This window comes from Bubalus kerabau, chromosome 17, assembly GCF_029407905.1.
Source record: "Bubalus kerabau isolate K-KA32 ecotype Philippines breed swamp buffalo chromosome 17, PCC_UOA_SB_1v2, whole genome shotgun sequence".
In the NCBI taxonomy this organism is placed as follows: Eukaryota; Metazoa; Chordata; class Mammalia; order Artiodactyla; family Bovidae; genus Bubalus; species Bubalus kerabau.
The window spans coordinates 61699375-61725220 of record NC_073640.1 but is presented as its reverse complement, the minus strand read 5'-3'; the positions used below and the strand labels follow the sequence as shown (position 1 = coordinate 61725220).

General features: G+C 46.4%; 1 protein-coding gene across 5 annotated transcripts in view; it reads right to left on the bottom strand.

The window, feature by feature from the left end:
* The window catches only part of LOC129631710 (zinc finger protein 160-like), a 466782-nt gene that overhangs the window by 49253 nt on the left and 391683 nt on the right, over window positions 1-25846 (bottom strand). The window lies entirely within an intron of this gene.

Genomic DNA, 25846 nt, shown 5'->3' with positions numbered 1-25846 from the left:
CCTCCTGGTGAGGCCTCATGTACACAGCAGCAGGGAGCACCTCCTCTGACCCCACGATGCCGTTCAAGTCACACAGTCCCACTCAGAGCAGAGCGCCCTCCCCTCCCCCAGGGCCCGATCTCAGTCTCAGAAGTGGAGGCTAAGAGCCCTGGTGCTCAATGCAGGATCCAGATTGGAATCATCTGCGGCTCTGTGCACATTCCTGGCTTCCCAGGTGGCACGAGTGGTAAAGAACCTGCCTGCTAATGCAGGAGACTTAAGAGATGCGGGTTTGACCCTGGGTCGGGAAGATCTCCTGGAGAAGGAAATGGCAACCCACTCCAGTATTCTTGCCTGGAAAATCTCATGGACAGAGGAGCCTGGTGGGTTACACTCCATGGGGTCTCAAAGAGTCAGATATGACTGAGGTGACTTGGCATGCACACACGCAAACATTCCTGCGGCTAGGCCCCATGCAACTGTCTGAGGAGAGTCTCTGATGGGTAAAGGGGCACAAACCTTTCTATGCAAAATGCTTCATGGACCTAACATGAAGGCTGGGTTGCACACCACTCAGAGGCACACCCAGCACAGCCCCAGGTTCTGTCTCTCTCTGACCCGTGGTGAACTGCTGTCATCAGGAACCAGCCACAGAAGGGGAAGGAGCAGAAGAAAACACACCAAGCAGGCCTTACAGAACAGAGGTGGGGGTGAGGGCGGGGCTGGCATGCGCGCAGGGAGTTCAGAGATGGCTGCACTCAGAAGGTGACGTCAGAACAAAGACCTGGGGGAGGAAGCCATCTAACATCTGCTGCACCAGAGAGTTCTAGGCAGAGGGACATTCCCTTAAGGGCCCTGAGCCGGTAGCAAACTTGGGGCTGGAAGGGGAAAGAGAGCTGTGCCTCTGGAGCAGGGGAAGGGGAGGGGGAGACAAGAGTGGCGGCCAGAGAGGCACGGGGTGGGGAACCCAAAGAGGAAGGACCAAACATTCTTCTCCCATCACTTAAGAAAATTTTGAAAACTCTGTGTTCCTTCTTTTACTTTAAGTAAACATCTAATCTTTGCTTTACCTTATACAGTAAAACATTTACAAATTTTGGAGTATGTATGTCAAAGCATGCTGAGATATTCACCTAAGCCCTGGAAAGTACAGGGTTGCCCTTAAGCAACCTTAAGGAGGGCAGCAGGGGGAACAGGACCGGAGGTGGTCAGGACCAGTTCTGGACAAGTTATGACAGAGATGCCTGTGGGTCGTCCCAGCAGAGATACTGAGGAGACAGCCAGATGCAGGACTGACAGTTTAGGGCAGAAGTCTGGATGGAAAGGATAAACTGGGAAACAAGTAGGTGGGGTTGAAAGCCATTTGATGAGATGATGAGGAAAGGCAGCGGGTGTAGACAGAGAAGAGGTTCACGGACTAAGCCTTGGGATGCTCCCATATTCAGAGACCAGGGAGTTCAGGAATTCATCAGACGAAACTAAGAAGTGAACAGGGAGGGGAGAAGAAAATAAAACAAATAGGCAGATAGGCTTGTAGAGGTTAGTCAGACATCCTTAAAACCAAGGTCTCAAGGAAAAGGGAGTGATGACCGGTGGCACCTGTGGCTAACGGGAAAAGCAAATGTGCCCAGGAAGTTAAATACTGGCCTTAGAAACGAGGTACTGCTGGGAAGGTAAACTGGTGAAGCCACTATGGAAAACAGTAGGGAGGTTCCTCAAAACACCAAAAACAGAGCTACCAAATGACCCAGAAATCCCACCCTTGAGCATGCTGCTGCTGCTGCTAAGTCGCTTCAGTCGTGTCTGACTCTCTGCGACCCCACAGATGGCAGCCCACCAGGCTCCCCCATCCCCGGGACTCTCCAGGCAAGAATACTGGAGTGGGCTGCCATTTCCTTCTCCAATGCATGAAAGTGAAAAGTGAAAGTGAAGTCGCTCAGTCGTGTCTGACCCTTAGCATGGACTGCAGCCTACCAGGCCCCTCCATCCATGGGATTTTCCAGGCAAGAGTACTGGAGTGGGGTGCCATTGCCTTCTCTACAAGACATGGAAGCAGCCTAAATGTCCATTAACAGAGAAATGAATAAAGAAGATGGACTACTTAGGAATATTACTCAGGCATAAAAAAGAATGAAACAATACCATTTGCAATAACATGGATGGACCTAGAGATGATCATACTAAGTGAAATAAGCCACAAAGAGAAAGCCCAGGCAACTATATTCAACATCCTGTGTTAAACCATAATGGAAAAGAATATGAAAAGAATGTATATATGTGAAAGTTAAAGTGTTAGCTGCTCAGTTGCGTCCAATTCTTTGCGACCCCATGGACTGTAGCCCGCCAGGCTCCTCTGTCCATGGAATCCTCGAGGCAAGAATATGGAGTGGATAGCCATTCCCTTCTCCAGGGGATCTTCCTAACCCAGGGATCAAACTTCCGGGAAGCCTGTGCCTCAGATGGTTAAGAATCTGCCTGTGATGCAGAAGATGCCACAGGATCGATCCTTGGGTGGGGAAGATCCCCTGGAGGATGGCATGCAATCCACTCCAGTATTCTGAGTGGGTTGGATCACTTTGCTGTACAGCAGAAATTAACACAACATTGTAACTATACTTCAATAAAAGAATTTTTTAAGCAAAGAGGCCCATGACTCTGAAAAAGAAAGTGTCAGTGTGGGTAGGGAGCATGCGACCAGTAGACAGTAATCCCCACTCCCCTGGCAGCAAGGAAGGTAGGCTGTGTCTTTCCAATGAGAGTCCCACCTAGTGATGATCACACTGAGGGAAGTAAGCCAGACACAGAAAGACAAACAGTGCATGATACGACTTATATGTGGTATCTTAAAGAAAGAAAGACACAGATGAGCTTATTTACAAAACAGAAATAGACCCACACAGAAAACAAACTTACGGCTACCAAAGGGGAAAGGAGGGGGTAGGAATAAATTAGGAGTTTGGGATTAAAATATTCATTACTATAAATAAAATATAACCAACAAGGACCCACTGTATAACACAGGAAACTCCACTCAATATTTTGTAATAACTTATAAGGGAAAAGAATCTAAAAAAGAATATATATATATATATATATATATATATATATATATATGTATATCTGAGTCACTGTGCTGTACACTTGAAATTGGGGTGTCCCTGGTGGCTCAGAGGTCAAGAACCTGCCTGCCAATGAAGGAGACCTGCAGAAGACATGGGTTTGGCCCCTGGGTGGGGAAGATCGCTTGCAGGAAGAAACGGCAACCCATCCCAGTATTTTTGCCTGAAAAATCCCATGGACAGAGGAGGCTGCTAGGCAGTCCATGAGGTTGCAAAGAGTCAGACACAACTGAGAGACCAGATGACAACAACAACACCTGAAGTTAACACAACAACGTAAATCAATTATAGTTAAAAAAAAAAAAAAAAATGTCCCCAGAAGGAGCCTTTCTGCTGCAGGTGTTTTGCTGTAGCGTCACTGCCCTCTGATTCTTCAGAGATCTTTCCCTACGTCATGGCTCTCTTCTGCTGTTTTGCCTCCAGGCCCACACCCAGCAAGTTCTCCCTAGTGAAAATCATCTGCCGGTTGAGCTGTTTGAAGGGCCCCACTGATCCACTTCTAGGATCAGATGCTCTTACAAACTCCCATTGGGTCCCCACACACTCCATGATGAACCTCCCGCCTGTGACAAAATCCCACAAACCCCAGCAATTCATGAATTCACAATGAGCCCAGCGCAGGCCTTGGTTCCAACATCGTAGGATGTCTTTTCACTTGGCCTAATTCCACTTCATTCCTCAAGTGTGACCATGAATTTCCCAATTAAACCCACACGTGCAAATCTCAGTCTCTGCATCTATGGCCCAGGGAACTTGAGCTAAGATAATAGCACCCCAAGACGCAGCCCCATAACCACCCATTAACCCATCTGCAGGTGTTCTAGACAGACCTTAGACTGCCTTTCCAATGGTTCTACACTTGCTCCAGGACCCTTGATGTAATTCCTTGGCAGTTCAGTGTGAGCACTCAGTACTTTCACTGCAGGGTGTATGGGTTCAATCCCTGGTGGGGAACTAAGATCCTGCAAAATGGACAGTGCGGCCACAAACAAACAGCACCATGTAGGGACAGTCATTGCGTGCCCTCCTTCTGATCTCCCTGACCTTCTACCCCACACTAGGAAAAGGGAAAAGGGTGACCGATAACCAGCTGAGTCAAATCATTGCCTCCTGGCTGAAGAGGGACTGCAAATGGAAGTTATCCTCTGATACAAATAATTACAAAAATGTACAAGCCTTTCAGAAAGGAGTTTTGCAAATGTCATCCTCACGTGCCTAATTTAACCAGATCTTGAATGCATTCTATGAGAAGTGAAGTGTAAGTAGCTCAGTTGTGTCCGACTCTTTGCGACCCCAAGGACTAGAGTCCATGGAATTCTCCAGGCCAGAATACTGGAGTGGGTAGCCTTTCCCTTCTCCAGGGGAGCTTCCCAAGACAGAGATTGAACCCAGGTCTCCCGCATTGCAGGTGGATTCTTTACCAGCTGAGCCACGAGAAAGCCACACCCAAATATCTCATCATCCATCTCCAGTCAACTCAGCACTCATCTGGCTCCTTCTCTTTCCACAGCTCCCAGTTCCCCTCTCATCATTTCTACTGGCTTTTCCATGTTTTCCTCCCAGGTTTCTGCTGATTTTGGTCTCCCCCCGTCTGCTGTTTCTCCCCTTGGCCGAACGATTCCTCCTCTCAGCCTTGTTCTGCTCCACTCTGGGGACTTGTTTCCAGCCCTGTTGTTCTTTCTCCCCAATCTCCCTGATTGCATCACATCTTCATGGATTTCTGCCTCTTTCTTCCCCCACCTTTGCTCTCTGCTGTGTTCACTCTTTTCCTGTTATACCTGCCTCATCCCCACCCTCTGCCCCCCAGGCTCACTCTGCTTTCTCCCTGCTTTTTTCTCCTTCTGCCCCTCTCGTCTCCCATTGTCCCTTCTTTCTGTACCAGCTCAAAGTTGCTCTGTCCACCCACTCTCTTACCCTTCTCCCCCATTCTAGGTATAGTGCTCTTCTTGCGGATCAGGGGCCTCCTCTCCCTGTTTTGCTTTCCTTCATCTCCCTGGAGAATCCCCCCACCCCAAACTTACTCTAAATAATCTGGATCTTCCTTTCTCCCCCTGCTACTTTCTCAGTTTATTCTTTCACTCTGAAACAGAACAAAGAAAATTTCTAAAATGTGGAGTCTGGAGGTTTTCAGGGAAAGGTCTCAGGCACTACCACTGGGATTCAATTACAGGGACTTTCCCTGGCGGTCCAGTGGTTAAGAATCCCCCTTGCAATGCAAAGGATGACAAGGGTTCGATACCTGGTGTGGGAACTAACATTCCACACGCCCCAGAGCAAGGAAGCCCACAAGTCACAGCAAAGATTCCTGGTGCTTCAACTAACACCCAATGCAGCCAAATAAACAAATATTTCAAAACAGAAAAAGATATTGAGCACTTGGCGGGGGCAGTAAAAAAAAGAATTACAAATGCCAAGAAGACAATTACAAACCCCAACAGGAATTATTCTCCCCGCCCAGGAGCCCAGCCAATGGGAAACACCTTGGCTGTGTTTCCAAATTCTCCACTTCCCTCCAAAGGACTTTTGTTCAAAACAACTACTCCTGACTTTCCCCTTTTTCTCTATAAAGCAATTCCTCATCATGGCTTGTTGGTCTTGTCTATGGTTTTCTGCTACTGTTTGCCTGTCCTGTATTGCAATTCCTTAATAAACCCATTCTGCTGGTAAAATAACTGGCTGTTTTATTTTTTAGGACAATAACCGTTTCTTATGACTTCCCTGGTGGCTCAGATGGTAAAGCATCTGCCTACAATGTAGGAGATCGGGGTTCAATCCCTGGGTCAGGAAAATCCTCTGGAGAAGGAAATGGCAACCCACTCTAGTACTCTTGCCTAGAAAATCCCATGGCCAGAAGAGCCTGGTAGGCTACAGTCCACGGGGTAGCAAAGAGTCGCTCACGACTAAGTGCCTAAACTTCATCTATCCTTCACTGTGGCATCTGTGGATGGTTCCCCTTCAGTTTTCTTTCCTCATTTTCCTAATTCTCTCAGTGGGTCAGTCCCTCAGTGGGTCAGTCCCAGGTATGGGATGTGTGGATGAAGAATGTCGCCAGCCTTATCTAAACAAAGGATGTTGCAGGAGCCACTGCAGCCACCCCAATTGTGCACTCTGAGGGAATTCAGGGTGGAGAAAAGCCATAGACACTATGATAAAGTGCATACCAAAGGAATGACTTCCATGTACCCAAACGCTAACATTTTCCTATGCATAGAAAAGTACTAAACTCATTAGCTTGAGATGTCCGGTTTCCTTAAATTAACTAATCTTTTGGTGTTCCAACTACCTGTTTTTTGTTTTTGTTGCTGCAAAACTCCTATATACCCTGGTTCCTCCGTTACTTCTTGAGAGATCTGGGAGGCTGTCTTACAGGCTTAAGTCCTCAGTTTTATCTGCCAAACGAAACAACATTCTCAACTTCTACGTGGTGCATTCCCGTCCCCCGCCCCTCAAGTGGATACATGGGATTAGATTGTTTTTAGCCCTGACTCTTTCGTGACCCCCATGGACTGTAGCCCGCCAGGCTCCTCTGTCCATGGGATTTCGCAGGCAAGAATACTGGAGTGGGTTGCCATTTCCTTCTCCAGGGGATCTTCTCGACCCAGGGATCCACCCACGTCTCCTGTTTGGCAGGCGGCTTTTTTTTTTTTTTTTGTCACTGAGCCATTAGGGAAGCCCTGGAATTAGATACCTATTAATTTCACATTAATAGGACACATTATTCAGTGGGGTAGAATTTCGGACACAAAAATCATGGGTGTCTCAAGACAGGCTCTTTTTAGCCTCCTTCCCCAACGCAAGATGAGGAGAGGCGGTGACTAACACGGGGAGGCCTGGGGATGGGTACGACTCTGCTGAGGAGTGTGCGAAGTGAAGGGACATTGAGTGTGTCTCGGGAACGCAGCGGACTCTGCAGAGCCCCAGCGTCACAAAGAGGACGCGCCCTCTCCTGCACCCGGGCAGCTGGCGCTGTTCTCCAGTGGCCAAGAGGGCGAGGTTGAGGGGCACGCAGCGCACGAGTGGCAGCTCGCGGATTTCAAAAAGACGGAGAAGCGGCACCCCACCCCTACCCCCTGTCAAGGCGACGTCCGTATTTACTTCGGGTGGAGGATGAGTGCCGGAGCGTTAAAATTCGTACTGACCCTCAGACCCAGGTATGGAGGACAGCGTACAGCAAAGCGCAGGTTTAAACAAGAAAGATGAAACTCACGCTCCCGTAGGGCGACCTTCGCTCCGCGATAACCGCTTCCGGGTCTGCAGGAAACTGAGCAGGGGAACGAAGAGAAGAGGCGGGGCAACCGGGGGCGGGGCAATTCGGGGGCGGGGCCTGGGCTGGGCGGGAACGTGGAGGCGTGGAAAGAGGCATAATTGGACGGGGCCAAGCAGGGGCGGGGCCAGGGCTTCCGCTTCTATGCCTCTGCGTTGTCAGAGCTTGGAAGGGCTTGACTGTTTCTTCTGTGCATGTCTCTTGGTTTCGTTTTTTTTTTTTTTAAACGATACATGACTTTATTTACACAACTGAAATTATTAGTCACCTTGATTACAAAAGCAAATTAACATGGTATGCTTTAATAACCTTTAAAAAATAGATTTAACAAATTTTAAACATACAGATTGCTACATAATATTCAGTAATACTTAACAGTAACTGCTGTATATATCCATATGAAATTTTTGTCTGATAGGACCAACAAGTATGAGTACCTTTATAATTTAGGAATAGACAATTAGATTATGAGTCAAGGGTTAATTCCTTATCACTCGGCCAGCCAGTCCACTTCCCAGGTAAAGAATCCGCCTGCAATGCAGGAAAGGCGGGTTCAATGCCTGGGTCGGGCAGATTCCCTAGAGGAGGAAATGGCAACCCACTCCAGTATTCTTGCCTGGGAAATCCCATGGACAGAGGAGCCTGGCATGCGTCCATGGTGTAAGAGTTGGACACTACTAAGCGTGCGTTCAAGTCGGCCACTTAGACCTGTAGTTCTCACTCTACCGAGGACAAACCTGCTGCAGCCACTCACATTGAGTAGGCCTTCTTAATAACTTGAGCAAGTTTATCCCCACTTGTTCAGACACACCTTACAAACATCTAGTTGTGGTAAACTTTTGGGTTTCAGATGTGCTTAGTGATAGTCCTGCTTATTTTAAGTTCCGGTGAAAATGGAGCAGCACACTGTCAGGCCCTCTCGGGTATAGATCTTTTCTGTGTCCCCCTTCTTTACAGCACTGCCTCCCCCCCCGCCCCCAATCTTATTTGTAGGAAATAGGTTTCAGCCTTGAAGACCTTCCCTGAGCACCAAAGGAGGCTTCATTCAGCATCCATGACCCTCCCTGAGTTCCAAAGGGCAGATTCAATTGCTAATCAGGGAAGGAAGGGGGTGCTGAGACAAGGGAGAAGCAATAGAGCAGCTTTGGGGCAGGGGTCCTTGTTCCTCCTCAAGGAATATATTCAATGCAGAACTATATCTTTGAGCTCTTCTGTAGGAACTAAGGAGAAGGCAATGGCAACCCATTCCAGTACTCTTGCCTGGAAAATCCCATGGATGGAGGAGCCTGGTAGGCTGCAGTCCATGGGGTCGCTAGAGTTGGACACGACTGAGCGACTTCACTTTCACTTTTCACTTTCATGCCTTGGAGAAGGAAATGGCAACCCACTCCAGTGTTCTTGCCTGGAGAATCCCAGGGACAGGGGAGCCTGGTGGGCTGCCGTCCATGGGGTCGCACAGAGTTGGACACGAGTGAAGCGACTTAGCAGCAGCAGCAGGAACTAAGTCTCCCAACTCAGGTGGAGGATGGTAACTTCAGGCTGAGCACAAGATTCCTGGAGCATCGCCACCAACCAATGAGAGTCACACACCCTGCAGCCTTTGCCCCAAATTCTGCCTATACAACTCCTCTCTGAAAGCCCTGAGGGAGTTAGAGGTTGTTGGGCATAAGCCACCCATCCTCCTTGTATTGGCGCTTTTACAATACAAATACAAATTGTATATTTTCCTTTTCCATAACATGGTGTCAGTAGATTGGCTTTATTGCACTCAGGTGAGCAGACCCAAGTTTGCTTCAGTAATAAAAGAAGAAAAGGAAATTTTAATTTGAGCACATGGAGGTGTCATAGGAACCTAATTTTTGTTTTTGTTTAGTTGCTAAGTCGCATCCAACTCTTTTGTGACACCATGGACTGTAGCCTGCCAGGTTTCTTTGTCCAGGAGATTTTCCAGGCAAGAATACTGGAATGGGTTGCCATCTCCTTTTCCAGGGCATCTTCCAGACCCAGGGATCGAACCTGTGGTTCCAGTAGCATCTCTTGAATTGCAGGCAGATTTCTGTACTGCTGAGCCACCAGGGAAACCCCATAAGGATGTCATAAGAAGTGGCCAGAACAGGCAGCTTTTATAATTTTTGGAGAAAGAAAAAACAAATTTGCAAGGAATTGACAGGACATAGAAACTTGGGCTTTGCATGCTCGATTAGTGAAGAATCTAAACAGAATCGGGTATTTGGATAGTAAATTAAAGAGTAATAAGGTGGTGGGTTCTTATTTTTTTTTTTTTTTGGCTGCTCCACGAATTTTGCAGGATCTTAGTTCCCAGATCAGGGATTGATTCTGTGCCCTAGGTAGCGAAAATACAGAGTCCTAACCACTAGCAAGACTCTTGCTCTTTGGAAGAAAAGTTATGACCAACCTAGACACCATATTGGTCCCATCACTTCATGGGAAATAGATGGGGAAACAGTGGAAACAGTGTCAGACTTTATTTTTGGGGGATCCAAAATCACTGCAGATGGTGACTGCAGCCACGAAATTAAAAGATGCTTACTCCTTGGAAGGAAAGTTATGACCAACCTAGATAGTATATTCAAAAGCAGAGACATTACTTTGCCAACAAAGGTCCGTCTAGTCAAGGCTATGGTTTTTCCTGTGGTCATGTATGGATGTCCAAGTTGGACTGTGAAGAAAGCTGAGCGCCGAAGAATTGATGCTTTTGAACTGTGGTGTTGGAGAAGACTCTTGAGAGTCCCTTGGACTGCAAGGAGATCCAACCAGTCCATTCTGAAGGAGATCAGCCCTGGGATTTCTTTGGAAGGAATGATGCTAAAGTTGAAACTCCAGTACTTTGGCCGCCTCATGCGAAGAGTTGACTCATTGGAAAAGAGTCTGATGCTGGGAGGGATTGGGGGCAGGAGGAGAAGGGGACAACAGAGGATGAGATGGCTGGGTGGCATCACTGACTCGATGGATGTGAGTCTGAGTGAACTCCGGGACTTGGTGATGGACATGGAGGCCTGGCGTGCTGCGATTCATGGGGTCGCAAAGAGTCAGACACAACTGAGCGACTGAACTGAACTGAGACAGCATATTAAAAAGCAGAGACATTGCTTTGCCAGCAAAGTTTCATCTAGTCAAAGCTATGGTTTTTTCTGTAGTCATGTATGGATGTGAGAGTTGGACTATAAAGAAAGCTGAGCACCGAAGAATTGATGCTTTTGAACTGTGGTGTTGGAGAAGATTTTTGAGAGTTCCTTGGACTGCAAGGAGATCCAACCAGTCCCATCTTAAAGGAGATCAGTCCTGAATATTCATTGGAAGGACTGATGCTGAAGCTGAAACTCCAATACTCTGGCCACCTGATGCAAAGAACTGACTCATTGGAAAAGGCCCTGATGCTGGGAAAGATTGAAGGTGGGAGGAGAAGGGGATGATAGAGGATGAGTTGGTTGGATGGCATCACCGACTCAAAGGACATGAGTCTGAGTAACCTCCGGGAGTTGGTGATGGACAGGGAGGCCTGGTGTGCTGCAGTCCTTGGGGTCACAAAGAATCGGACAGGACTGGGTGAACCAAACTGAACTGAACCACTAGACCACCAGGGAATTTCCAAGGTTTGTTTACACAGGTATCTTGCCTGGATTTCTTATCTCTGGTGGTAAGGGCATCCTTCTACCTCCAGAGGCAGGGAATGAACCTTCCACATGAGGATTTATTTCTTGCTTTCAGGAGATAGAAAGGAGGATCAGAGTGTCTCCCTTGCACTGGTCATTTCTTAAGTAGATTTAATTCAAAATTTGCATTGAGGCACGTTTTGGGGTGGCCCAGCCTGGGCTTCTTGTCATATGGAAAAACAGATGCCAGGGAGAATGAATATATGTATATATGGCTGAATTCCTTCACTGTTCACCTGAAACTGCCACAACATTGTTAACAAGCTATACCTCAATACAAAATAAAAAGTTTAAAGTTTGAAAAAAAAAAAAAAAACCAGATGCCAATTATTAAAGATTCAAAAATAAGAAGGGAGTTCCCTGGTGGCCTAATGGTTGGGGAACTGAGATTCTGCAAGCTCCATAGCATAGCCAAAAAGAAAAAGAAGGAAAAAAAAAAAAAGGAACTAATTTTTTGTTTGTTTTTGTTTTTGGCCACACTGAACAGCTTCAAGACTACCCTACCAGGGATCAAACTCATGCCCTCCCTGCAGTAGAAGTGCACAGTTCTAACCACTGCGCAATTAGGGCATTTTTACAAGGAATTCTTTTTTCTCTTTTTGGTTGTACTCATAGTCTGCAGGATCTTAGTTCCCCAGCCAGGTATGGAACCTGTGCCCCCTGCAGTAGAAGTTTGGAGTCTTAACTACTAGACCTCCTAGGAAGTTCCACATAGGCGTGATTGATCATTAACTTCATTATCAGTCCTCCTCTCTCTGGAGACTGGGTAGGAAGTGAGGAATGGAAAGTTCCCACCTTCTAATCATAGACTGGTCTTTCTGGTGACTAGCTCCCATCCAGGAGCGCACCAAGATTTGTCTCATTAAAATAAAAGACACTCTTATCACCCTGGGAAATTCTAAAGGATTTGGTGCCCTATGTCAGGAATCAAAGACCAAAATTAGAACAAAAGATGTGCCTAGTGCTCTCATCACTTAGGAAATCATAAGAGCTTTAGGTGCTCTGTGCCAGGAACCAGGGGCAGAGAGTAATAAATATATTTTCCACAATTTCACACTATCACACATAAAATATAATTTCTGTTATAACACAATAGTGTAAATCAACTGTATTTCAATAATTTTTTTTAAAATATATCACTATCTGTCAGAAGACATGGCTCTAAATAACCAAAGTCAGAGAGGTCTCTGTGACTTCTGAACAAGAACCTAGGGACAGGGTAGGAAAGGGAAGTATTGGAAGTTTGGGGAGCAGATGCAAATTATTATACATAGGATGTATAAACAGCAAGGTCCTACTATATAGCTCAGGGAACTATATTTAATACCCTGCAGCAAACCATAATGGGAAAGAATCTGAAAAAGAATACATATACATGTATAACTGAGTCAGTTTACTGTACAGCAGAAATTAACACAACATTGTAAATCAATTATACTTCAATAAAATAAAAGTACCATGGGGCTATATTAAGAAAAATATTTGTACCTTTGTCATTTTTCTGCTGATCATGGGGAAAAAAAAATTTGAAGACACTATCATGAATTTTATGGTCACGATTACATACCACAAGCAATGTATAAAAAAAGCCATTGTCAGAAGGAGACGACAGTACCTCACTGGGCACAGGTCTTCAAGATGTAGCTCCTCCAAGGAATTTAGAAGTGACGGCCTCGCCTAGCAAGCCCACAAGACACATTTCACGCCTATGCACGTTGCACCTAAACACTCGCGTGCGCCCAAGAACTTGAGATAGCCCCGCCCCTCGTGGGACGAGACTCCGCCCTCAAGAGTCATTTCTCAAGGTGTCTGCTCTGCTTTCCTGCCCAGATGGTACATGTCTGCCCAGAAGTTTTCTCAGTGCCCTTTTAGAGCCCCTTTATCCAGGATCCAAACTTACAGCAACAACTTGGTGCTTATATCGGTCTGGGGCTCTGATCAATCAACCAGAATCCAATCTGACCCAAGCCCATAGGAAGAAGCTGCGGGGTTCAGCCCCCTGGGACACATTAAATCGGCAGCACAAACCAGTCCCACCACCATCCCGTTTGGCACTGTATCTCCCCCACCCTTCCCCTTTCCTGCCTAAACCCTCCGACCTACACACACAAGAAAGCCCGCAACCCTCAGGGCCTGAATCCAGCACTAGAACCGCAGGGGGCTTGCCGGCCAGATTTATCTCATGCTGTATAAATAGAGAAGGGGCCCACAGGCCCTAACTAGAGCTGCTCCTCCAAATTTGCTAGGTTTCTACCTCACACTTCTGGCCAAGAACAGTTGTGCACACAAAGCTCAGTTGTCTCCAAAGCTGCACCCTAGAGGCCATCTCTTCCTAGCTGGGGTCTCTGGGGTTCCATAGAACTCTCAGGTACCCTCTAAAATAACTTAGATGCGAATTTACCTCTTGAATCTCTCCGATCCTCTACGTGTCCTCAGATCCTCCCTTCTCATAACTACTTAGTGGGGAACTCAGTTTAGGTCGACTTCTGCTGCTAACCCAGAACTGGACTCAGAATTCCCAGTTTCTGGAAACCTGGACACACACAGAAGGGAGCAAAGAACTTAAAGTTTGGTAAGTTTATTTGCTTTTTTTGTTTATAACTTGTATTTAGAGAATTCCTTGAAGCATCATGTCTCTGACTCTTAGGGGCCCATTGGTTGTTTCACAAGTTAAAAACAAAATATGTGAACACAAATGGACAAAGCATCTGAAGATCATTCAGAATGACTAATCCCACCATTCTTTTTTTTTTTAAATGTATTTATTTATCTATCGTGTGGTAGTGCTGGGTATTTGTTGCTTTTGCTCAGGCTTTCTCTAGTTATGGTGAGTAGGGGCTACTCTTTGTTGTGGTGTGAAGACTTACCATTGTGGTGGCTTCTATTGTTGTGGAGCACAGGCTCGTAGCTGTGGTGAAGTGAAGTGAAGTGAAGTAGCTCAGTCGTGTCCGACTCTGTGACCCCATGGACTGTAGCCTACTATGCTCCTCTGTCCATGGGATTTTCCAGGCAAGAGTACTGGAGTGGGTTGCCATTTCCTTCTCCAGAGGATCTTCCTGACCCAGGTATCGAACCCAGGTCTCCCGCACTGTAGGCAGACGCTTTACCGTCTGAGCCACCAGGGAAGTTGTGGTACACAGGCTTAATTGCTCCAAGGCATGTGGGATCTTCCAGACCAGAGATGGAACGCACATTTCCTGCACTGGCCACTAGGAAAGCCCTTCCTGCATTGGTAGGCAGATTCTTATCCACTTCGCCACCAGAAAAGTCCTAATCCCACCATTCTTTTCTGCCTTCCTCTCTTCCATGTATACTGAATGAGCTGCCATCACATGTAAGATCATTTTAATGATCAGTGTCGGAAACTGAAGAGGCATAGGAATCTCTATCCCTAAGAAAGGCACAGCCCAGCACCCAAATCCTCCTAGGGAAGATAGCCATATAACACCCAACTCCCACAGTATCATAAGGATTGAATCACATAATTCATGTGAGGTTCCCAGCACAGTCATGAGATAGAGGGTATGCTACCATTCTTGTGAACCTATAGTAGATGTTCAAAAAATAATGCCTTAATGTATGAATGCATGCTGTTTCTGTAAGGACAAATACAAACTAAAAATAATAACAAAAAAACCTGGCTTAATTTTCTTTGTTGAGAATAAGAGAAGAGACTATTTCCCCCCCCTCCCCTTTTTCTTAGAGCATTTCCTTTAGAAATTTGTAAGTTCTTTTCCTGCTTCCTTGAAATGTATGTACAACCTTAAAAAAAGCTAAAAAAGGCTCTTGTCAATTTTGCAACCCAGGAATATTTCCTCAAGGATCTGGAAGCCATCTCTTTGAAAGGTAAACATCAAAGGAGATAGCAAACTTACCTCCCAGTTTCTGCATAAGGGTAAGAACCTAACTTGGGCTTCTCAGGCAGCTCAGTGGTAAAGAATCTGCCTGCCAATGCAGGAGACTCCAGTTCGATCCCTGGGTGGGGAAGATTCCCTAGAGAAGGAAATGGCAACCCACTCCAGTATTCTTGCCTGGGAAATCCCATGGACAGAGGAGTCTGGTGGGCTACAGTCCATGGGGTCGCAAAGAATTGAATCAGATCAGATCAGATCAGATCAGTGCCTCAGTCGTGTCCGACTCTTTGCAACCCCGTGAATCGCAGCACGCCTGTCCTCCCTGTCCCTCACCAACTCCTGGAGTTCACTCAGACTCATGTCCATCGAGTCAGTGATGCCATCCAGCTATCTCATCCTTGGTTGTCCCCTTCTCCTCTTGCCCCCAATCCCTCCCAGCATCAGACTCTTTTCCAATGAGTCAACTCTTCGCATGAGGTGGCCAAAGTACTGGAGTTTCAGCTTTAGCATCATTCCTTCCAAAGAAATCCCAGGGCTGATCTCCTTCAGAATGGACTGGCTGGATTTCCTTGCAGTCCAAGGGACTCTCAAGAGTCTTCTCCAACACCACAGTTCAAAAGCATCAATTCTTCGGCGCTCAGCCTTCTTCAGAGTCCAACTCTCACAGCCATACATGACCACAGGAAGAACCATAGCCTTGACTAGATGAACCTTTGTTGGCAAAGTAATGTCTCTGCTTTTCAATATGCTATCTAGGTTGGTCATAACTTTCCTTCCAAGGAGTAAGCATCTTTTAATTTCATGGCTGCAGTCACCATCTGTAGTGATTTTGGAGCCCAGAAAAATAAAGTCTGACACTGTTTCCACTGTTTCCCCATCTATTTCCCATGAAGTGGTGGGACCGGATGCCATGATCTTCGTTTTCTGAAGGTTGAGCTTTAAGCCAACTTTTTCACTCTCCACTTTCACTTTCATCAAGAGGCTTTTTAGTTCCTCTTCACTTTCTGCCATAAGGGTGGTGTCATCTGCATATCTGAGGTTATTGATATTTCTCCCGGCAATCTTGATTCCAGCTTGAATTGGATACAAGTTAGCAACTGAACAACAAGAACCTAACTTAGCAGGTGCCTTGTTCCATGCTGCAGAACTTTCTCCTGTCATAAAGATAGGAGAAGTTTGTTTTTCCTCTGGATAAAGACAATTAGCTAACACAGTTGGTTAGTCCAATTACCTGGTGAAGTTAGGATGAACTTTTTGTGACAAATGATGCTATCACATCTTCTTATCTGAGAACGAGTTATTGTTTATCTTGAGAACAAGTATGTAAACACTTGTATCTGCTTATCTAATATTACAGGTTAGGACTTTCAGTCTGCAGTCTCAACAGATTGCCTGTGATGGACATCACTTTCTGGTTAAATACTTATTTAATAGTAAAACTGTTTCCTTCCTCTACTACCTTTGTGGAGAGGACTTCTGGGTTGTAAGATGATGTCATTTTAAATTATATTACTCAACACTACCCACTAGCAAAAGAGCGTTGACTTAAGCCATTTTCAACTTAAGAGGAAAACATTTCAGCTTGAAATTTAAGTGGCTGAAAGTGAAGTCACTCAGTCGTGTCCGACTCTTTGCGACCCCATGGACTGTAGCCTACCAGGTTCCTCCGTCCATGGGATTTTCCAGGCAAGAAAACTGGAGTGGGTTGCCATTTCCTTCTCCATCATTGATGACACATTAACTTAAAATAGCAAAGAAGCGGTAGGGTCCATGGGACACCAAAGGAACTTTCCTGATCCAGCAAGATCTCACTTGCCGAGGAGCAGCTAAGTGTGCACACAACTACTGAGCCCGAGTGCTGCAAATACTGAAGCCAGGCGCCTAGAGCCCGTGCTCCGCAACAAGAGAAGCCACTGTAAGGAGAAGCCCTAGCCAAGCAAGGAACACCCAGAGCAGCCGAAAATAAATAAATAAATTTTTAAAATTAAAAAAATAAAATAAAATTCTGAAGAAGAGGATCATGCCCTGCTGGGCAGAAAAACAGTGGGACAGAAGCCAGATCCTGATTCCTCTAGGCCCCGCCCTGTCGGCCCCGCCCTCAGTCGGCCCCGCCCTCAGTCGACCCCGCCCCTCTTGCTTTCAGTTCAGGCCCTGACACCGCCTACGCCCCGACCCTAGCCGGCCCCGCCCTCGCTCCGCCTGCGCAGGCGCAATTGCCCGCACACCCGGAAGCGGAGGGAGGGGCGCAGCCCTTGGATATTCTGTCACGACTGGGTATTTTAGACGCCCCTCACGCCCCCGATCCGCCACATCCAAGGTTCAGGGGTCGTCATGTACGTTAAGATCCCCTTCATCCACTCGTCTGCCCTCGGTAAGTCCCGGCAGCCTCGCGAGACATTCAAGGCCTGATAGCTCCGCGGTGGATCGGAGGTCCTCGTCTATTTGGAGTTAAAATCGCTCTATAAAACGGGTCTCCGCACTGGCCTTTCAGCCTTGGGTCCAGGTGACACCTCTTGCCTGCTTAAAGGGCCTGCAGTGACTTCCACAGGCTCCGATCCTCCCCCTCTCTCTCAGCCGCCCTGTGCAAAGCTCTCATTCCCGGGTGGATTTTCTTCTGACGCTTGGCCGTGTATACCCGGAGGCCACATCTTCTCCTCTGCCTCCAAGTCGTGCAGACATCACCCCTCTCCTGACAGCCTCCCTATCTACGTAGCCTCAGGAGTCGGCCCCTTCCCTCCGTAGTCATTCTTTGCACTTTGCACTCACCGCGTTGGAGTTCTCTGCCCCACGCGCTGAAAGAGGTGACACGCACCCATTTGGTTACGTTCTTTGTGTTTCTTCTGCACAAAACGCATCCCACTGTCTGTGGTTGTCGTGGTGTGTTTACATTCCCGAAGCCCCACTGGAAAATGCATTTCGTGGGTAGGGGACATCTCCCTATCTCTTCCGTACCTGTGAATGTACAGGGTAGGGGATGAGAAAGACCGACAGAGAAAGGAAGAGTGAAAAAGAGAGGCTGAAATAGACGATGGACCAGGTGGATGTGGAGATACAGTCAGAGCAAAAGAGTAAGTCAGAAGAAACCTAGGTAGAAAGGCGCCTCCAAAAAGACAAAGGGAAGCAAACTGGGTGAGAGAGACCTTGATCAGGGTAGATGTGGGAACCGCAAGGGGCAGGTACCTGGAACTGAGAGAATGAGGGGGAAATAAAAGTATCGGTGCCCTGGACAACAGAGAGAGTGGTCCTGGGACAGAAAGAGGGGGAAAGAGGCGACAGGGAAAGCAGAGGGGGAAACAGAGCAGGGACGAATTCTCTGGTATTAATCCCTTCCATGTCTTCCCTTTACCCTCAGGACGAGAATCCAGACTCCACTGTACGACTTTACAAAAGGGGGCTCCGGAGGTGGGGTGACCCTCCACAACTGGTCCAATTTGAGGGAAAATACAGGCCTTCCCATCCGGGGCTGACCAGACATTGTCCTGTCCAGCGAGGTGCTGTGATGTTGTGGAGGCCACTCCCTGTGGCTGAGTCCCGTTTTCAAGGGGGGACTGAGTTGTGAGCCATCGGCAGCCAAACTCCTGGCTGTGGAGGAGTTCGTGTCTGAATCCTGAGAGGCAGACTGAGGAAGTTTACTCTATGTAGTAACCTCTATGGGGTCTCTAATGAGTGTGAGGACCATTGACCCATAAGAGGTTAAAGGGAAGAATTTCGCAGACCATTTTGGGGGTAATCTGCTGTGTTTTAAGTGGGTGGATCTCATTATTACTGCCCAAGCTTTACTGTCATGTGGGTTCTGCAGGATACAGATGACATCTTAGAAATGTTTCCAAGATGGAAGATATTAGAGTCTCCATGGAAAACGTGGATTGTTGGAGACATCACTCTTGCATTAGGATGTTATGGCTGTGCCTGACTTTAGGGTGGGGTCCCCAAGAACGAGGGCTTTCCTGATGGCTCGGACAGTAAAGAGTCTGCCTGCAATGCGGGAGACCCAGGTTTGATCCCTGGGTCAGGAAGATCCCCTGGAGGACAGCATGGCAACCCACTCCAGGATTCTTGCCTGGAGAATCTCCATGGGCAGAGGAGCCTGGCAGACTCCAGTCTATGGGGTCACAAAGAGTCCAACATGACTGAGCGACTAACACACACAGTCCAAGAAGGAATATACAGGATCCTGGGTTGGTGGGTGTCCTGCCGGAACGAAAGCTATTGACATTTGGGACGTGCTGTGGGATCCTATGGCAGAGTGTGCACTCAGTAGGGGTTTCTGTCCTGTAATATTGTGGAGGGCCCACTGGGAGCTTGTAGGAGTGTCTAGGGGACTGGGGTCAGGTGCTAGGGGTTTTCATTGGCGGGAAGGTGCTGGGGGCAGATCTCTGGGCACAAACCTGAAGGGGCTGTAAGTCAGGACAGGATGGCACTCTTCTGCCACTCCTCACCAGGAGGGTAGCATGATCTGAGGGAAAGTATGGGAAAGCTCCCTTGCTGGGACTCTGTGTGGGAGTTGACTGTCCTGAGTCGCTCCTGAGACAGTGAGCACAGAGGACTGTCTGTTCCACGAGGTCCTACCTGTGTGTGTTTGGGGCACAGGAAGGGGGTGTGTTGATCCCAAGCACTAAACGGCATATTCTTGACACTCAGGACTGTCTTCTCAAGACCAGTCTTTGCCTGAGGAAGAAACCTAGAAGAGGAGGAAGAAGAAAGAACAGGAGTCAGGCATGGCTCTTTCTCAGGTAAGGTCATATTCTCAGTGGATTCTCAGTCTGTCCTTCCTGAAATGCCCTTCTCTGGACTCACAAATCGTGTCTGACTCTGAAGTGTCCTGTCTGAGTCCTCTACATGCACACTCACCTGGGGCCTTCCCTCAGGGCCTGTCGTCTCCACTTAGATCCCGTCTCCCTATGACCTGGTGACCTGGCCCTTGTGAGGAGGCTCCCCTGGGCGCCATCCTGGGCAGAGCTTCTCACCCACGGGTTGGAGACGGGGTCTCAGTGCTGTTGGGCAGCAGGGATTGCTTAGGGCCCATCTGGATGTGCTGTCTGCTCTCTGTCAACCAGGATGGAAGCCACGTTCTAATGTGTAGGAATGGTTGGAAAATTCTGGAAAAGGAAAGTGATAAGAGGAAACCAGCTCTGCCTGATTTAATAATGCATTCAAAGCTAAGCAAGTGAATCATGGTGTTTTTGGTTTCAAAATATTAATGATTCAGAATGCAGAAGAAAGTTCAGAAACAGACATCAGGGATTCAGGATGCTTCGCTCGATAATTGGCTTTAAAATGTGGAGTCAGTCTAAGTATCTAACAGGAGGTTTTAAAAAATTATTCTCAGTACATTCATCCCACAGGGATAATGGTATTCCTGCAAGGACTGCCTCCTAGCAGGTCTTTTAGGTAAAAAACAAAGACAGCGGAGCACAGAACTTTATCTTTCTCATCAGAGAGGCTATAGCCAAATTCTGGCTCCACCATTATTAATAAATTATTAAATTTTCTTTTAAGATCATGTGAGATATTTATTTATTTATATTTTTGTGGTCAAAATTCCAACAAAGCAGCGGCTTAGGTGCTAAGATGTGAGGCATCTTCTTCTCTGTCACCATGCCTCACGTCTCATTGAGGAATCACTCTTGTCAGTTTTGTGGCAAGACTCAGCTCAAATTTTGTAACACTGCATTTCACATCATTATGAGATTTTTAGGAAAAATTCTTCAAGACATGTTTGTGGTAATCCTTTATTATGCACATTTTAAAAATGATCACAGCATGTGGCTGGAAGTGGTTTTCACATTAGTAAACACAGATACACTTTGATCTTTACTGGGACATTCTCAATGAAGACACAAGGGACCTTTGCAGTTTTTTGTTGACCTAGAGAATGTGTCAGTGGCTACCTCTGAGCCTACGGACTTTTCAGCAGATGTCTGAGGATTTCTTGGGCATCTTAACATGTGACTGCTGGGACAAGAATGGCACATTTGGGGCTGCCCTGGTGGCCCAGTGGTAAAGAATCTGCCTGCCAATTTAGGAGACACGGGACCGATCCCTGATCCAGGAAGATCCCACACTCCTTGGAGCAACTAAGCCCATGCAACACAACTATTGAGCCTGTTCTCTGGAGCCTGGGAGCTGCTACTACTGAACCCATGAGCCCTAGAGCCTGTGCTTCTAAACAAAAGAAGCCATCACAATAAGACGCCTGTGCACTGCAACTGGAGAGTAGCCCCTACTCACCACAACTAGAGAAAAGCCTGTGCAGCAGTGAAAACCCAGCACAGCAAAAAAAAAGAACGGCGCATTTCATATTTTGATAGATTTTGTCAGATGTCCTCCCCTAAAGCTGCAAAGGTTCCATCCCCACTGCCAACCTGTGAGATTGCCTTCAATGTAAGCAAAGCTTGATACTGTATCCTTTTCATCTTTTGCAAATTTGGGGGGAAATCACAATCCTTTGTATCTCTGTTTTCCAACTACTTGTGAGTCAGTTTCATGCTTTTATGGAAATAAAACATGATTTTCATACTTTGTTCAGTTCTCTTTTGATATCTTTTTTTTTTTTTTTGATCTTTTAAAAAGCTATGTTTTGTAATTGAATTCTTTATACATGTCCTGGTGTCTTTCCTAGTTTAGTATGTCTTTGCTGCTGCTGCTGCTAAGTTGCTTCAGTCGTGTCAGACTCTGTGCTACCCCATAGATAGCAGCCCACCAGGCTCCCCCGTCCCTAGGATTCTCCAAGCAAGAATACTGGACTGGGTTGCCATCTCCTTCTCCAGTGCATGAAAGTGAAAAGTGAAAGTGAAGTCGCTCAGTCATGTCTGACTCTTCGCAACCCAATGGACTGTAGCCCACCAGGTTCCTCCATCCATGGGATTTTCCAGGCAACAGTACTGGAGTGGGTTGCTTGATCTTGCTTGAGAAGGCCTCACCTGGCATAATTTAAAAACACTGTCTTCTATACAGTTCTCATCTTTCCTGTTTAAAATTATCTCTGTATTTCTTTTCATATTTTTCCATTATGGTTTACCACAGGATACTGAGTAGAGTTCCCTGTGCTCTATAGTAGGACTCTGTTGCTTATCCCTAAATCATCCAGTATTTCTTCAAAGGTCTATTGCTGTGATAAGTTCTTTTTTTTTTTTTTTCATTGAATCTGCTGGATTAATGTACAACATTAATACATTTCCTTAATGTTGAATCATTTTTTAAAATTAGTGCAGTAAACTCCAGCTGACTTTTGTTAATGACTTCCCTGGTGGCTCAGGTGATAAAGAATCTGCCTGCAATGCAGGAGAACCAGGTTCGATCCCTGGATCAGGAAGATCCCCTGGAGGAAGGAATGGCTACTTACTCCAGTATTCTTGCCTGGAAAATCCCATGGAGAGAGGTGCCCGGGGGGCTACAGTCCATGAGGTCACAAAGAGTAGGACATGACTGAGTAACACTTTTCAAATACCTGAGTTAAATGGACAGATTTATGTTTCTGCATATATGTGGCCCCTGATTCTGCATATATGTGGATCCTGTCATGCTTGAAGACACTGTTCATGCTCTGGCTCCTCCAGGTACTGAATATCATGTAGTGTGTAAAACATAACCTGTATCTCCTCCATATGAACAATCCTGTGTTGGAAAATTTTCATCTGTGTATTTCTTTTATTGTCCTCACAAATGGGAAATCTATAGTGATTCAGTGGATTTGATATCCTTTGCTGGAAAAATATAATAAAACTGAAAAAGTGAAAGTATTAGTCACTCAGTCATGTCCGACTCTACAACCCCATGGACTATAGTCTGCCAGGCTCTTCTGTCCATGCAATTCTCCTGGCAAGAATACTGGAATAGGTAGCCTTTTCCTTCTCCAGGGTATCTTCCTGACCCAGGGATCAAACCCAGGTCTCCCACATTGCAGGAAGATTCTTTACTGTCTGAGCCACCAGGGAAGCCCCATAAAATTAGGAACAAATAGTTACTCAAAATTACCTTACTCAAAACGACCCATCACCTCAACTGAATCAATCCTTACTGCCTCTTTCCTATTCACATCTTGTGTGAAGATAAGAACTCTTCACCTGTTTCCTCAGTGAAAATGTGTTTTTCATTTCAGGCACAGTTGACCTTCAAGGATTTGGCTATCGAATTCTCTCAGGAGGAGTGGGAATGCCTGGACCTTGCTCAGAGGGCCTTGTACAGGGGCGTGATGGTGGAGATCTGTGGGTGAGGATCACTTCCCTCAAGGAGTCGGGATCTGCCCCAGTGAGTCTCTGGGGAACCCTGCCTTGCTTGGCTGAGACTAAAGCTGGGCTGACTGAAGTGAAACAGAGTTGAACCTTCCGCTTTCTTTAGATGATCACACACTCCACACTAGATTTTTTAAAAAAATATTTATATAATTTTTGGCTGTGCTGAGTCTTTGTTGCTATATGTGCTTTTCTCTATTTGTAGTGCAAGGGCTTCTCACTGTGGTGGCTTCTCTCTTGTGCAGCACAGGCCCTAGGTCACAGGCTTCAGTAGTTGTGGCATGTGGGCTTAGTTGTTGTGGTTCCCCGGGTTCTGGAGTGCAGGCTCAGTAATTGTGGTGCACGGGCTTAGTTACTCCATAGCATGTGGGATCTTCCCAGACCAGGGATTGAACCCGTGTCTCTCGCGTTGGCACATGGATTCTTTACCACTGAGCCACTAGGGAAGCCCTCCATACTAGATTGGTAATGGCTCCGGAAGATGAGTAAAAACAAAATCTTATGGCAAACTTCTAAAAATAACTGATTTTGTACCCACTCTTACCCTGTACTTTTGATTTGGTAGTTCTTGGAAGACAGCTAGGTATCTTTTTAAAAAATACTCCTTAAACATTCAGAAAGAGACAGTTGGGAACAGATTTGTGCAATATTTTTTTTTCCCTTTTCCTCTTAATATTTATTTGGCTGAGCTGGGTCTTGGTTGTAGCATGTGGGATTTTAGTTGTAGCATGTGGGATCTAGTTGCCTGACCAGGGATCAAACCCGGGTCCCCTGCATTGGGAGTGCAGAATTTTAGCCACTGGACCACCAGGGAAGTCCCAAAATATTTTTCTAGGCACGCTGATGTCCTCTCTCCTTAGAAGAAAAAAGGGCTGGTGGTGTACTAGAAAATCTACAGCCCATTAATGTTCCTCTCTTCTAAGCAGAAAACTCTCTTTTTGACCTGAATATTATTTCCATTTTGGAGTAAGCGAGAGAGCCCCAGAACGTGGAGAACAAGGTGAAAAAAGTGAAAAAAGTGAATGCGTGGGGATGTATCAAAGGCATGAACACCAGAAAGACCTCAGAAGGGCAGAGAGGAAGCCACACCATTAATAATGTTGGGGAAACTTCCCAGAAGTGGGGGAGTTCTATGGGAAAACAAATGTTTATTTCCTGTGAGCTCTCAAAGGAAAAATTTTTTTCCTTCCACTAAGTTCACCCTTCCAGTATCCAGCGGTGGTCCTCTTGTGCAAAGACCAAGGCAAAATCTTGATCATGGCCTATGACAGTCTTGTGTACTTTGATCTTGTGGGGTTCTGGGAGGGCTGGTTATAAGGGGTCCTCTTTCTTCTTTGGTTTCTTTCTTTATGATTGCACTTGGTCTTCATTGCCACACAAGGGCTTTTCTCTAGGTGTGGTGGGCGGGGGCTACTCTTCCTTGTGGCGTGCAGCCTTGTCGTTGCAGTGGCTTTTCTAGTTATGGAGCACAGGCTCTATAGGGTACACAGGCTCAGTATTTGCAGCTCCTGGGCTCTAGAGCGTGGGCTCAGTAGTTGTTGGGCTTATTTGCTCCATGGCATGTGGAATCTTAGTTCCCGGACCAGGGACTGAACCCATGTCCCCTACATTGCAAGGTGGATTCTTAACTGCTGGACCACCAGGGAAATCCCAGAGCTAGTGTCTTTATCCTTGTTGTTTAGTTGCTCAGTTGTGTCCAGCTCTTTGTGACCCCAAGGACTGCAGCACACCAGACTACCCTTTCTTCATTAACTCTTAGAGTTTGCTCAAACTCATGTCCATTGAGTCGATGATGCCATCCAACCATCTCCTCCTCTGTTGTCCCCTTCTGCTGCCTTCTATCTTTCCCAGCATCAGGATCTTTTCCAATGAGTTGGCTGTTCCCATCAGGTGGCCTTAGTATTGGAGCTTCAGCTTCAACATCAGTCCTTCCAGTGAATATTCAGGGTTGATTTCCTTTAGGATTGACTGATTTGATCTTCTTGCTGTAAAAGGGACTCTCAAGAGTCTTCTCCAGCACCACAGTTTGAAAGTATGAAAAGGCAAAAGTGTCTTTATAGTCTTCCTCAAACTCTTTGTATCCTTATTGAACTGCTGCCTGGATGTATTCTCTATAATTAAAAGGGGGGAAATGGAAGTCTCCAGATAATATTCTAGAATTGTTTTCTATTTCTTCCTTAAATTCTGTCAATGTTTGCTTCATAGATTTTGGGGTTCTCTTGTTTAGGTGCATATTTTCATAAGTGTTGTAATTCCTTGATGAGTTATTATCCTTTTTTAAACATATAATGGCCTTCTTTGTCCAGTAAAAAAAACTTTGACTTAGAGTCTATTTTGTCTGATGTTAGCCTAGCACTCCAGGTCTCTCAGGTTACTGTTTTTGGGTGGAACTTGTATTAGCTTGCTTGGACTGCCCTAACAAAGTACCAAAGCTTGAGTGGCTTAAACACCAGGAATGTGTTTACTTACGGCTGTTTCATCTCCATAGGAAATTTCAGTGTAGCTTACCTTCATGAATTATCTCAGCTAGATCTTCTGGGTAACTTGCTGCAGCTCCTACATCAGCACTTGCAGCTTCACCTTGCACTTCTATGTCCTAGAGATGGCTTCTTTCTTTAAACCTCACAAGGCAACCTCAGCTAGCTTCAGACTTTTCTTCTGTGGCATCCGCTCTTCTTTCAGCCTTCTGAGAAGAGAGTCAGGGCCTTTGCTCTGGATTCAA